At 39.3% G+C, this 13284-nt stretch overlaps 1 pseudogene; it reads left to right on the top strand.

The window, feature by feature from the left end:
- Positions 1-11744: 11744 nt before the first annotated feature.
- On the top strand, positions 11745-12704 carry LOC124959874 (olfactory receptor 10AG1-like; annotated as a pseudogene).
- Positions 12705-13284: the final 580 nt, after the last annotated feature.

Here is a 13284-nt window from a genome sequence, read left to right as displayed (position 1 = left end):
TTTTCTTTAATTTCTTTCTTTAGTGTTCTGTAGTTCTCATTGTAGAGGTCTTTCACCTCTTTTGTGAGATTGATTCCCAAATGTTTTATTTTTTTTTGATGCTATTGTGAATGGGGTAGTTTTCCTAATATCTCTTTCTGAAGATTCATCACTTATGTATAAAAATGCATTGGATTTATGAGCATTGATCTTGTAACCTGCTACTTTACTGAATTCACTTATGAGTTCTAAAAGTTTTCTGGTGAAATTTCCAGGTTCCTCTAAATATATAATCATGTCATCAGCGAACAGGGATAGTTTGAGTTCCAGATCTTCAACTCTACTACAAAGCAATAGTAACAAAAACAGCATGGTATTGGTACCAAAATAGACAGGTAGATCAATGGTACAGAATAGAGGACATGGACACAAACCCAAATAAATACAATTTTCTCATACTAGACAAAGGGGTCAAATATATGCAATGGAGAAAAGATAGCCTCTTCAACAAATGGTGCTGGGAAAACTGGAAAACCATATGCAACAGAATGAAATTAAACCCCTATTTCTCACCCTGCACAAAACTCAACTCAAAATGGATCAAGGACCTCGGAATCAGACCAGAGACCCTGCATCTTATAGAAGAAAAAGTAGGTCCAAACCTTCAACTTGTTGACTTAGGATCAGACTTCCTTAACAGGACTCCCATAGCACAAGAAATAAAAGCAAGAATCAACAACTGGGATAGATTCAAACTAAAAAGCTTTCTCTCAGCAAAGGAAAACTATCAGTAATGTGAAGAGAGAGCCTACAGAGTGGGAGAATATCTTTGCCACTCATACTTCAGATAGAGCGCTAATTTCCAGAATCTATAAAGAACTCAAAAAACTCTACCCCAAGAATACAAATAATCCAATCAACAAATGGTCTAAGGAAATGAACAGACACTTCACAGAAGAAGATGTACAAGCAATCAACAGATATATGAAAAAATGTTCAACATCTCTAGTAATAAGAGAAATGCAAATCAAAACTACCCTAAGATTTCATCTCACCCCAATTAGAATGGAGATTATCAAGAACACAAACAACAATAGGTGTTGGCGAGGATGTGGGGAAAAAGGTACACTCATACATTGCTGGTGAGGTTGCAAATTAGTGCAGCCACTCTGGAAAGCAGTGTGGAGATTCCTCAGAAAGCTTGGAATGGAACCACCATTTGACCCAGTTATCCCACTCCTTGACCTATACCCAAAGGACTTAAAATCAGCATACTACAGAGATACAGCCACATCAATGTTCATTGCTGCTCAATTCACCACAGCCTGATTGTGGAACCAACCTAGATGCCCTTCAGTTGATGAATGGATAAAGAAACTGTGGCATATATATACAATGGAATATTACTCTGCAATGAAGAATGATAAAATTATGGCATTTGCAGGCAAATGGATGAAATTGGAGAATATCATGCTAAGTGAGATAAGCCAATCTCAAAAAACTAAAGGACAAACAATCTCGCTGATAAACGGGTGAGGACATATAATGGGGGGTGGGAGGGGTTAGCATTAGGATTAGGGTTAGTTTTAGGGTTAGGGATAAGGAGGGTGGTAAGAATGGAGGAAGGAAGGACTGTATAGAGGGAAAAGAGGGGTGAGAGGGGTGGGAGGGGTGGGAGGGTTGGGGGAAGGGAAAAAATTACAGAATGAATCAAACAACATTGTCCTATGTAAATTTATGATTACACAAATGGTATGCCTTGACTCCATGTACAAATAGAGAAACAATATGTATCCCATTTGTTTACAATAATAAAAAATACATGATTTTATGAATAGATGGAGAAATAGTATCAATCCAGAATAAATACAGTTTTGAGGGAGGCAGAAATAGGTTTAATAAGAAGAACAGAGATTGAAAAACTTGTAGGAAACAGCTATAAGCGTTGCCAAATACAATGTCTCAGTAGAAAGTGTAAGGGCAGATAAGTGTTCAATGTCCTGAGATCCATACTTTAAAAATGAGGACAAAATAACATACCCCTAAATTTACTATGTTCAGCAAAATGAAAATAAATAAAAATACAAAAGTACCAACAATATAGATTATAAGCAAAGTGAGAAAACCAGTGATAAAGAACACAAAATAAGCCAGAGACAATGATATACAGTAACCAAATGATGTAAGTACACAAATTGAGTTCACTCAGGGTTCTCATGAGAAACTCGTTAGGAAGAGAAGCAGACTACTAGAAATAAAACTAACATATGAGAAGGTAATCCCCAGTGTGAGCATGGCTATTTCTATTAAGAACAGATGATGTTTGAATCAAGCAAAAATATTGCAGGAATAGTCACACTGTTAGAAAGAGAAAACCTCAAATACCTGATAGATTAAAAGTCACTTATCATCACACAGATTATTTCTTCATGCAAATCTATAAAGGTGAGCTGCAATTGGCTATTAGACTACTTTATTTAAGGATAGTTCTAAATTTGAGGATCGAGAATAAATTTGTGAAGTAGAAAATTCTGAAATTCTGAGATCTTTATCTGAAAATGAAATAATTCCCTAACATAAGTCTCATATCTTTTAACTTTTTCTAATTCTAAATAAAATAGCATTGCATATATAAGAAAATATTAATGACAAATAATTCATTTATCTCAAATAATCTTGAAAACTAATACTAATGGAATTATGGAACTTGGGAAGAGAGTTTGAACACTTTTGTTATCTGTATATTATTTCTGAAGCATGAAATGATGGGGTTAGATGGAGTGCAGTGTTCACTGTTTTGTGAAGTTAGGAAAATATGTAAATCTTTGTTTTGGGAAGCTGGAAAACAAGAACTAAAAATTTATTAAGAATTGGCAAGTAGTGCTGACTTCTTCATAGAAGAGGTATTAATATGAAGAGTTTGTTTTCATTTTATCTTATTTTTATTCCCGTTCATGTGTTCTGACCATTTGCATTACCCAACTAAATCATAGATGGGTTTATTCAAAGTTGTACTTTTACAACCTGGCGAAGGAAAAATAGGGGAAAGGAGCTTCATTTGATTACAAGGGCATCACATAAAAAAGGAGAAACTTACATACATAAGGAAAGAAGCTTGAAGAAATAGTGTGAAGAATTGCTCCTGTTTCTTGTTAAAGATTAATTCATGTGTTTGACACACTGCATAGTAAGTGTTAATGCAGAAATATTAAATGGGTTAATATTTCATATTATCAGAAGTGAAGGGAGATGTTGATTTGGAATGAAGATGCATCTCTTTATTTCCTCATTAAAAATAATTGATTTAGGAAAATTGATTCTCCTAAATAACAAAGGGAAGAGTTAAACTCATTATGAATAAGATTTAATGGAGAGTTTCAAGAGAAAACCTGAATTGAAAGAAGATAGAATATTACTACTGATAAAGAGAAAAAACTGTATACCCAAACAAAACTATAGAAAAGGTCAGTAACATAATTCTTCTCTTAAGGATGCAATAATAAGATACTATCTCTCCATACATCTCTACATAATGATGCACACTTCTCAGACTTCTCAGTACCCTTGGAGGCTTTGCAATAAAAGTCTAATCAAATACATTACATTTCAATTCTTGAATTGATTTTAACTGTACATCAAGTCATTCTGAAGTTGCAAATCTCATCTCATGGGAAAAAATCAAGGTAGTGGTTCCCTGCTGAGGGAGGAAATAAGATAAGAAAAAGAAACAATAGAAGCAGAAGAACAGCGTGCAATAAAGCATTGAAACTTCAACCAGGTGTCGTGTTTCTCTGCGGGCAGGGAACGCGATAAGTGGTGCCGAAACCCTACCCGGGAAACAACAAACCAGCAGCAACTACCTAGGTAAGTTTTAGAGATTAATGTTACAAATAATAAAAAAGGAGTGATAAATGCAGTCTTGACGTTCGCGGTAAAGCGACTATCAGGACACGTGGAATGCGGTCCAATTAAAGTCAGGACACACGGAAGGTGGTCCGGGGACACGCGGAATGCAGTCCAATCAAAGTCAGGACACACAGAAGGTGGTCCGTGGACACGCGGAATGCGGTCCGATTAAAGTGAAAGTAAGGACTAGCGAAAGGCAGTCTGGAGACAGAGCCAAGCGAAACGCGGCTCGGAGTGGACTAGCGAAAGACAGTCCGGAGACAGAGCTAAGTGAAACGCGGCTCGGAGTGGACTAGCAAAAGGCAGTCCACCTTAAAAGTATTAAAGTGAAAGTAGCACGCGAAAGGTGGCTACACCCTGGACTAAGCGAAAAGCGGTCCACATTAGAGATATTAAAGTGAAAGTGGTTCATGAAAGGCCACTATCAATCAACCCGGACCAAGCGGAACGCGGTCCAGTGAACTGAAACTGGTATACAAAAAGTGATCGCAGCAAATTAATTATGGGGTCTGAAATGTCCAAAGTTAAGATGCAACAGCCACTGAGAGAATTGTTAAAGAAAAATGGGACTCCGTTAAAGGCAAAGACAGCCAGGACGTTTCTTGATACTATAGAAAAAGTTTCTCCCTGGTTTTTAAATATTCCACAGTGGGAACATTTAGGGGAGGACCTCTGCATAGCGGATAAACAAAAGCCTCTGCCTGTGGGTACCATGGGCATCTGGTCCCTTGTTAAAAGTTGTTTGGAAACTAAAAAACACTCTTTTGTGAAGCCTCTGACTGAGGGCAGTCAGGTTTTGGAAGAAATAAAAGAGGAACGATCGTGTCGCTCTCAGATTTCAGAAACAGGAACTAACTTGGAAGGGGAACTTTCTGGAGAGGAACTAGAAAAACAAGTACAAAAATTAAACATAAATAAAGAGCTCCCCCTAGCGCCTGTAGCTCCCTAGGCGCCTCCAGCTCCTCCTAAAACACTACGCTGTGAGGCACGCACTGCGTGGAGTCATCTTGGCTCTGCCGCATATCCAGTTTTTGAGGATGCTCAAAATCAAAGATATCATCGACCTTTAGATTTTAAAATAGTTAAACAACTAAAGGAGGCAGTAAGTACATATGGTCCACAAGCAGCATTCACTCTTGCTCTGGTAGAAACTATGTCTTCCTTAAACCTAGTACCTCAAGACTGGGTTAACCTTGCTAGGGCCACTCTGTCTGGAGGACAATATCTTATGTGGAAGACTTCTTGGCAAGAAATTTCTGCAGACACTGCCAGGCATAATGCAGCTGCAGGCGACCCTCAACTTAACATAAAAATGCTTATGGGTAAAGGGTCATATGAGACTATCCAAGCACAGCTTCAATACCATCCTGCTGTGTATGCCCAGATTGCCACTGCAGCAACTAGAGCCTGGAAAACGTTGCAGGGTACAGGAGATCTACAGGGCCAGCTATCCAAGGTAACTCAAGGGAGCAATGAACCCTATGCAGACTTTGTGGATAGGTTGATTCAAACTGCATCACGCATTTTTGGGGATGCAGACCAAGCTATGCCTCTAGTAAAACAATTGGCCTATGAGCAAGCTAACAAATGGTGTAAGGACGCCATTAGGCCATGGAAAAACAAGGATCTATCTACTTATCTAAGAGTGTGTAAAGATATAAATGATACCTCTGCACAGAGCAGTGCATTTGTAGCAGCTATAGATAGAGAGCCTACTATGTTGTCTGCTGCACTTGCTCAGGCTCAATGAAATTCTAATCAGAGGACAAATAAAGGACTCTCAGGATCATGCTTTGCATGTGGTCAAATGGGACATCTCAAGGCCGCTTGTCCAAATAAAAGGTCACCCTTGACCCAAGGTGGCAATGTCAATGCAGGGAGTAGCTCAGGACCTGGACCAGGATTGTGTCCAAGATGCAAAAAAGGAAATCACTGGAGTAGTGGTTGCCAGTCAATAAGAGATAAGGAAGGTAACTTCCTAGGGCCTAATCCTAGGCTACAAAAAAATGGGAGGTAGGGCCCTCCCCGGGGCCCACAACAAATATACGGGGTCATCCAACAAGTTCCTCGACAGTGGTATCCTCCAACGGAGAAGGGAAGCATAGAGCCACCTCAGGAAGTGCCGGATTGGACATCTGTGCCACCTCCAGACTCATATTAACTCCAGATATGGGGGTGCAAATGGTAGACACAGATTGGCATGAAAAAATTCCACAAGATAGTGTAGGGCTATTATTAGGCAAAAGTTCCTCAACATTAAAAGGGCTTGTAGTTCATCCAGGGGTCATCGATCCTGACTCTACAGGTCAAGTTAAAGCTTTAGTTTCTTCACCAAAAGGCATTACAGTTATCTTTCCTGGAGACCGCATTGCACAAATGCTTATATTGCCTAGTCGACATTCTCTATGGTCCAGTAAAAATACAAATAAAGGACAAGGAGGTTTTGGATCAACAGAAACTACTTTAATATATCTTACTATGGATATGGGACAGAGACCTCTCTTAAACTTAAAGGTAGGAAATATGGAATTTACAGGTCTATTAGATACAGGAGCAGACAAAAGTATTATTAGTGCATCAGTCTGGCCGAAATATTGGCCACTAGTTACAGCTGCTCAAAGTTTGAGAGGTCTAGGGGTGGCAGAGAGCCCTAATCAAAGTGCTTCCTCATTGTCTTGGAGGGATGCAGAGGGTCATTCTGGGGTGTTCCAACCATATGTGTGTAATGTGCCAGTTTCTTTGTGGGGAAGAGATGTTTTACAACAAATGGACATAAAATTCACCACTGACCATATTTATAAAGGGACCCCGGTCAAACATATGTTACAAAAAATGGAGTATAAGGACAGTGAAGGATTGGGAAAATCTTATCAAGGACCGTTACAACCACTTCCCTTGCCTCCACCAAAAAATGATTTCAGGGGTCTGGGTTTTTCATAGGGGCCACTGTAATGACATCAATTCCTATAGTTTGGAAAGATGATAAGCCTCGCTGGATCCCACAGTGGCCCCTAACAAAAGAAAAATTAGAGGCAGCTCATAAATTAGTACAAGAACAAGTACAATCAGGTCACTTACAACCTTCCTCTTCTCCTTGGAATACTCCAATATTTTTAATAAAGAAAAAATCAGGAAAATGGAGATTATTACATGATTTGAGAGCTATAAATGATCAAATGTTTCCTATGGGGCCTATCCAATGCGGGTTACCTCTTGTTTCTGCATTGCCAAAAAATTGGCCTACAATTATACTGGATTTAAAAGATTGCTTCTTCTCTGTACCTTTACACAAAAAGGATTGTTGGAGATTTGCTTTTACTTTGCCCTCTCTTAACCACGCTCAACCTGATCAGAGATATGAATGGACCGTATTGCCTCAAGGCATGGCCAACAGTCCTACTATGTGTCAAATGTATGTGGATAGGGCATTAACAACCACTAAACAAAAATTCAAGAGATTGTTGATTTATCATTATATGGATGATATACTTATTGGCCATCCAGAAAAATAAGTGTTGTTAGGAGCATTACAATTCATGACCCAAGCTTTAAAGGAAAGAGGGTTAACAATAGCCCCTGAAAAGTTACAGTTAGGAGAGATCCAAGAATATTTGGGTACTAAACTTACTGCTACTACAGTCAGGCCATTAAAGTTGACCATCAGGACAGATCAGCTAAATACCTTAAATGATTTTCAAAAACTCCTAGGTGATATTAACTGGATTAGATCCTATTTAAAATTATCCACAGGAGAATTAAAACCTTTATTTGATATACTAAAAGGTGATCCTGACTTAAATTCACCTAGAAAGCTTACTCCCGAAGCACGAATGTCTTTACAGCTAGTTGAAAACAGATTTCAACAATGCTATGTTGATCGCTGTGATCCCACTCAACCATTGAGTTTAATCATCATCCCAGAAAAACATAGTCCTTTTGGCATAATTTGGCAGGGGGGACCACTACAGAGTATAAATCTTCCTAGTTCTCCAGCTAAAATATTACAATCATATCCCAAAGCTGTTGCTCAAGTAATATTTAAGGGAATAGAATCTTGCATTACTGTCTTTGGAATCCATCCTTCTATCATTATAACCCCTTATTCCACTCAGCAAATTAAATGGCTAAGCAATAATGTTGATAATTGGTCAGTAATATATTGTTCCACCTCAGCTCAGTTTGATAACCATTATCCCCAACATCCTTGGATTCAGTTTTGTAAAGTTACTCCCATAATTTTTCCAAAAGTGACTAGTGCCCAACCTGTTAAAAATTGTATAACTATATTTACTGATGGATCTAAAAATGGAGTAGGCGCTGCACTTGTTCATGATCAACTTCATACTATAATAGTTCAATCCAACTCGGCACAAGTTACTGAGCTTGCAGCTGTGGTCTTGGCTTTTAAAGTAGCAGATAATCAGCCATTTAATCTCCTATCTGATAGTTCATATGTTGTTAATGCTTTAAGTGTTCTTGAAACTGTGCCATGTATTTTTTCTTTATCCACCGTGGCTTCCTATTTCACTACACTGCAAAACCTTATTCTGCAGCGTAAACATCCATTCTATATAGGACATATTAGGGCTCATTCTAATTTACCGGGACCTTTGGCTAGAGCAAATGATTTGGTGGATATGGCTACCAAATCTGTTTTTGTTTTTTCCATAGAGGAACAAGCAAAACTCTTTCATGAGAAATTCCATGTAAATTCCACTACCTTGAGTAGAAAATTTCCTATCTCTAAATGTGTGGCTCGACAAATAGTAAAAAATTGTCAACACTGTGCTCCTTTGATCCCAGTACAATCTTTTGGAGTCATTCCCAGGGGACTGTTACCTAATCATGTTTGGCAAATGGATGTAACTCATATTCCTAAATTCGGTACTGTAAAGTATGTACATGTGTCAGTAGACACTGCTTCAGGGGTCATCATGGCTTCTGCTCACTCTGGAGAAAAGGTAAAAGATGTCATTCAACACTGCCTACAAGCGTTTGCTTGCTGGGGCATACCTAAAGTTATAAAAACAGATAATGGTCCTGCTTATACCTCCAAAAGCTTCCGGCTATTTCTACAAACATTTAATATTCAATTGATTACTGGTATTCCCTATAATCCACAAGGACAAGGTATAGTCGAGCGGACACATCTCACCTTAAAAAATTGTCTTAATAAACAAAAAGGGGGAATAGGAACCTCTTTTAAATCTCCCAAGGACAAAATTAATCTGGTTCTTTTTATTTTAAATTTTTTGACTATAGATAATTATGGACACTCAGCGGCTGATCGCCATAGCAACCCTTCCCCTGTCCCTCAAACATGGGCCAAGTGGAAAGACATATTGACAGGTTGCTGGAAAGGACCAGATCCAGTATTACGTTGGGTCCGAGGGTCTGTTTGTATTTTTCCACAGAATCAACAAACTCCGATCTGGGTTCCTGAAAGACTGACCAGACCTATACAACATGGAAGTGATACTACTCCTCCTCACGATAGTGAGCTTTCCCATAACTGCCAAGACACAAGCGGACAGCCAGACCTGGAACCTGTGGGCAATAGTTAAAGCTTGGCCATATCCTTTACCTTTAACTAATACTTCCTCTCTACTCCCTCCGTTGTTCACCACCAATGCGACTACAGGATTACCCACTACACTTTATGATCCAGAGACTCAACCATATAATTCTTCCGCTTTCTCCCTCCCTGGAGCCTTATGCTTTGATATACTTGAGGATAATACTATTAGTAATAATAACTCTAGCCCTTGTATTGTTCTCCAAAAGCAGGTACAGGGTCTCTTTTATAAGAGTATGGAATCCCCTTATGCTCCGGTCCATGGTTATGGTTCGCTTGGTGTTCAGTTTGCCAATAATAATTTAATAACCATATCAAGGACATACTGGGAAGGGGAAGCTACTTTGATCACAGGATTTGTACCTCACAAATTACCTCTTCCCACTAATGGATTTAAAACTCCCAGAATTTTCCCTCCATGTAATCCAAAATTTTCCACACCTCCCATTTGGACAGGTTGTCAAAATACAAAGTGAGCGACCCCAGTTCAACATGGATTTTTCTTCACACCAAATTTTACTTCCCAGCGTACCACTGATAATTTTGCTGATCATGACGCCATGGGCATGGAGCGCGTTAATCCTTTTGATAGCTGGTTGCTATTCACCTCGACTTCAGGATATACTAACTTACAACCTTTTTTTGCTCTTAAAGGAGGATCTTTTAGACAATGCGAATGGAACTCTTCGACGTGGAGCGGAAAAAATGTTGGAGCTGAGACTAATACTAACTGTACTAAAAACATTACATTCTCATCCACTCCAGCCTGTGTGTTCCCTCCTTTTATGTTTCTACTAACCAATATTTCCAATAACACAACCCTTGATTGCTCTCAATCTAGTTGCTACCTTTCTCAATGTTGGAATGCTACCAATATCTCCCGCGCAGTCTTAATGTGCATCCCTACCTTCCTACCTATCCCAGTCTCTGTTACAGATGCAGAATTACCAGTGCTACTATCAAGAAATAAAAGACAATTTGGCATCGCGGCAGCTGTGGTTGCAGTCGTTGTTGCATCGGTGGCGGCTGCCGCGACTGCAACTGCTGCATTGACAACTACTATACAGACAGCGACTGCAGTCAACCGTTTAGCTGAAAACACAGCTACTGCCTTACAAACTCAAGAGACTTTAAACCAACATTTAAGGGCAGGCTTACTCCTGGTGAATCAAAGAGTGGACCTATTACAAGAACAAGTGGACATATTACAAGAAATTTTGGGACTGGGATGTGTTTACTCTTTAAGAGCTGTTTGTGTTACCCCTATTGTATATGATAATTTCAGCACTGCAGCTAAGTTATCTAGTAATTTGTCACTTTACCTTACTTCTACTTGGTCATCTCAATTTGATAATCTTACCTCACAACTTAGAGCCGAAATTGTCAAAGCTAATTCTACTGGGGTACATATTGCTTCTGTATTTGAGATGGCTAAATGGTTTTCTTCTGCTTTCGATTTTGTAAAACAGTGGGCAGGTCTGGGCACTTTGGGACTGCTTCTCCTCATTGGTATCCTTTTCCTCACTCGTCTGTTTGTGCGTCTACGAGCCAGCCAAAACAGGGATCGGATTATCTTTCATCAGGCCATGACTGCCCTAGAGGCTGGCAGTTCCCCACAAGTATGGCTCATGATGCTGGACCGGTAGTCATACGGGTAAGGAATGAGGTGACTCCATACCAACCTAAGACAGGAGCTGTAGCATGCTCTGCAGTTATCCGATGACGGGTAAGGACGGTGGTTGACCACTCCGCCTAAGACAGGCACGGTCCCGAGCCTTTTTCTTGTAAAAGAAAAAAGGGGGAACTGTCGGGGTACCCGGGACCCCTGGCCCTAGGTGTGGCTAAGATGGCGCCTGGCAGTGAGCCAGAGCAGTTAACTTTTGCACAAACATCTGACATCATTTTAAGGAAGTCTTTATGACTGGTTCTCTGGTCTCATGCACAACGCATGATCTCGGTATGCCCTGCTTGGCTTTCTGTATCTGTCCACGCTTTTCCCTCGTGTGCTCTCCTTTGATTGGTGGTTTTACCTATATAAGGTCTGTAACTTCCCTGCTGAGGGAGGAAATAAGATAAGAAAAAGAAACAATAGAAGCAGAAGAACAGCGCGCAATAAAGCATTGAAACTTCAACCAGGTGTCGTGTTTCTCTGCGGGCAGGGAACGCGATAGTGGTTGAAATATGTTAAGAGATAAGTACTATTTCTCTTTCCATATCTAAGTCAGGTAACATAAAATATCAATGTATTTCAAAACCTGAATGAATTAATCACACTGAACTTACTGTGCCTACAGATGGAGAGCAAATTAGAACAGAAAAATCAAATACAACTATGATGATGGAATTCATTCTCTTGGGGTTTTCTGATATTCCCCGTCTCCGGTGGATTCTTTTTGGAATATTCTTACTCCTATATCTGACTATTCTGATTTGCAACAGCACTATTATACTAATAACGCAAACTGACCCTGCTCTTCAAATCCCCATGTATTTCTTCCTTAGCAATTTTTCCTTTGTGGAAATCTGTTATGTAACTGTCACTATCCCAAGAATGCTCATGGACTTTTGTACAAAAAAAGGAAATATTTCTTTGTATGCCTGCTCTACACAAATGTGTTTTGTCCTCTTGCTTGGAGGTACAGAGTGCCTCCTCCTGACAGCAATGGCCTATGACCGCTATGTGGCCGTTTGTAACCCGCTGCACTACCCTCTAGTCAGGAGACACAAGGTCTGCATGCAGCTGGTGGCTGCCTCTTGGGTTACTGCAATTGAAGCTGCAATTGGACTAACGTATTTAATTTTCTCTTTGCCCTTTTGTGGGTCTAACAGAATCAATCACTTCTTCTGTGACATCCCTCCAGTCCTTCAGCTTGCTTGTGGTGACACATCCATGAATAACATAGCAGTCAACGTTTCTTCCATGGTGTTTTTTATGATTCCGTTTCTCTTGATCTCTGTCTCCTATGGCAAAATCATCTCCAACATTCTGAAATTGTCATCAGCTAGAGGGAGGGCTAAAGCCTTCTCCACCTGCTCTTCTCACCTGATAGTTGTGGTCTTGTTCTATGGAACAGCTAGTATCACTTACTTATGACCTACATCAAATCAGTCTGAGGGAACGGGAAAACTGCTGTCTCTTTTCTACACCATTTTGATCCCAACTTTGAATCCCATTATATACACTCTGAGGAACAAAGATATCACCATGGCACTGAGAAAACTACTAAACAAGTTATTAACATAAGGTAAGGCCTGAAACTCATGATTTTCTACCACTTTCTTATGCAACTACAAAAAATGTTCTGTTCTTATGCTCTTAAATAATGATAATGAATATTATGAGAAATTCTATATTATGACAAGGGTCTTTGATTACAGAGTTTAGGTAAGGTCTTCTGTGTAATCAGATCATAAATAATTTAATTGCAAGTACTAATTTGAAGACCAATATTTTCTTATTTCTTCCTATGGTTAAGTATTGAGTTAAGAGATTGCATGAGAAACACAATGGAAAACAACTGTGTGTGTCATACAAGCAGGGATTATGAACATGCTCTAGGATTGTTTTCTTTAATATTCACTTTCCACATGAGTAGTTGCCATTTTCTAAACCCACTGTTGGATTTAGTCAATAAAAAAAAAATGGCAGAAATAGCTAAGATGGTGGAAGCAGGGAATCACGTTTTTTAAAAAAATGTATTTATTTTTACATTATTCCATTTTCATCTGTCTCTGTCCACATTCTTTTAAAACTACAACATTTTAACATGTTTACTCCTTCACTGTCCAGATATTATTGTGCCTTAGTAACCTCAGTCCCTCCC

This window comes from Sciurus carolinensis, chromosome 11 (assembly GCF_902686445.1).
Source record: "Sciurus carolinensis chromosome 11, mSciCar1.2, whole genome shotgun sequence".
In the NCBI taxonomy this organism is placed as follows: Eukaryota; Metazoa; Chordata; class Mammalia; order Rodentia; family Sciuridae; genus Sciurus; species Sciurus carolinensis.
This window is presented reverse-complemented; position numbering and strand designations above follow the sequence as displayed.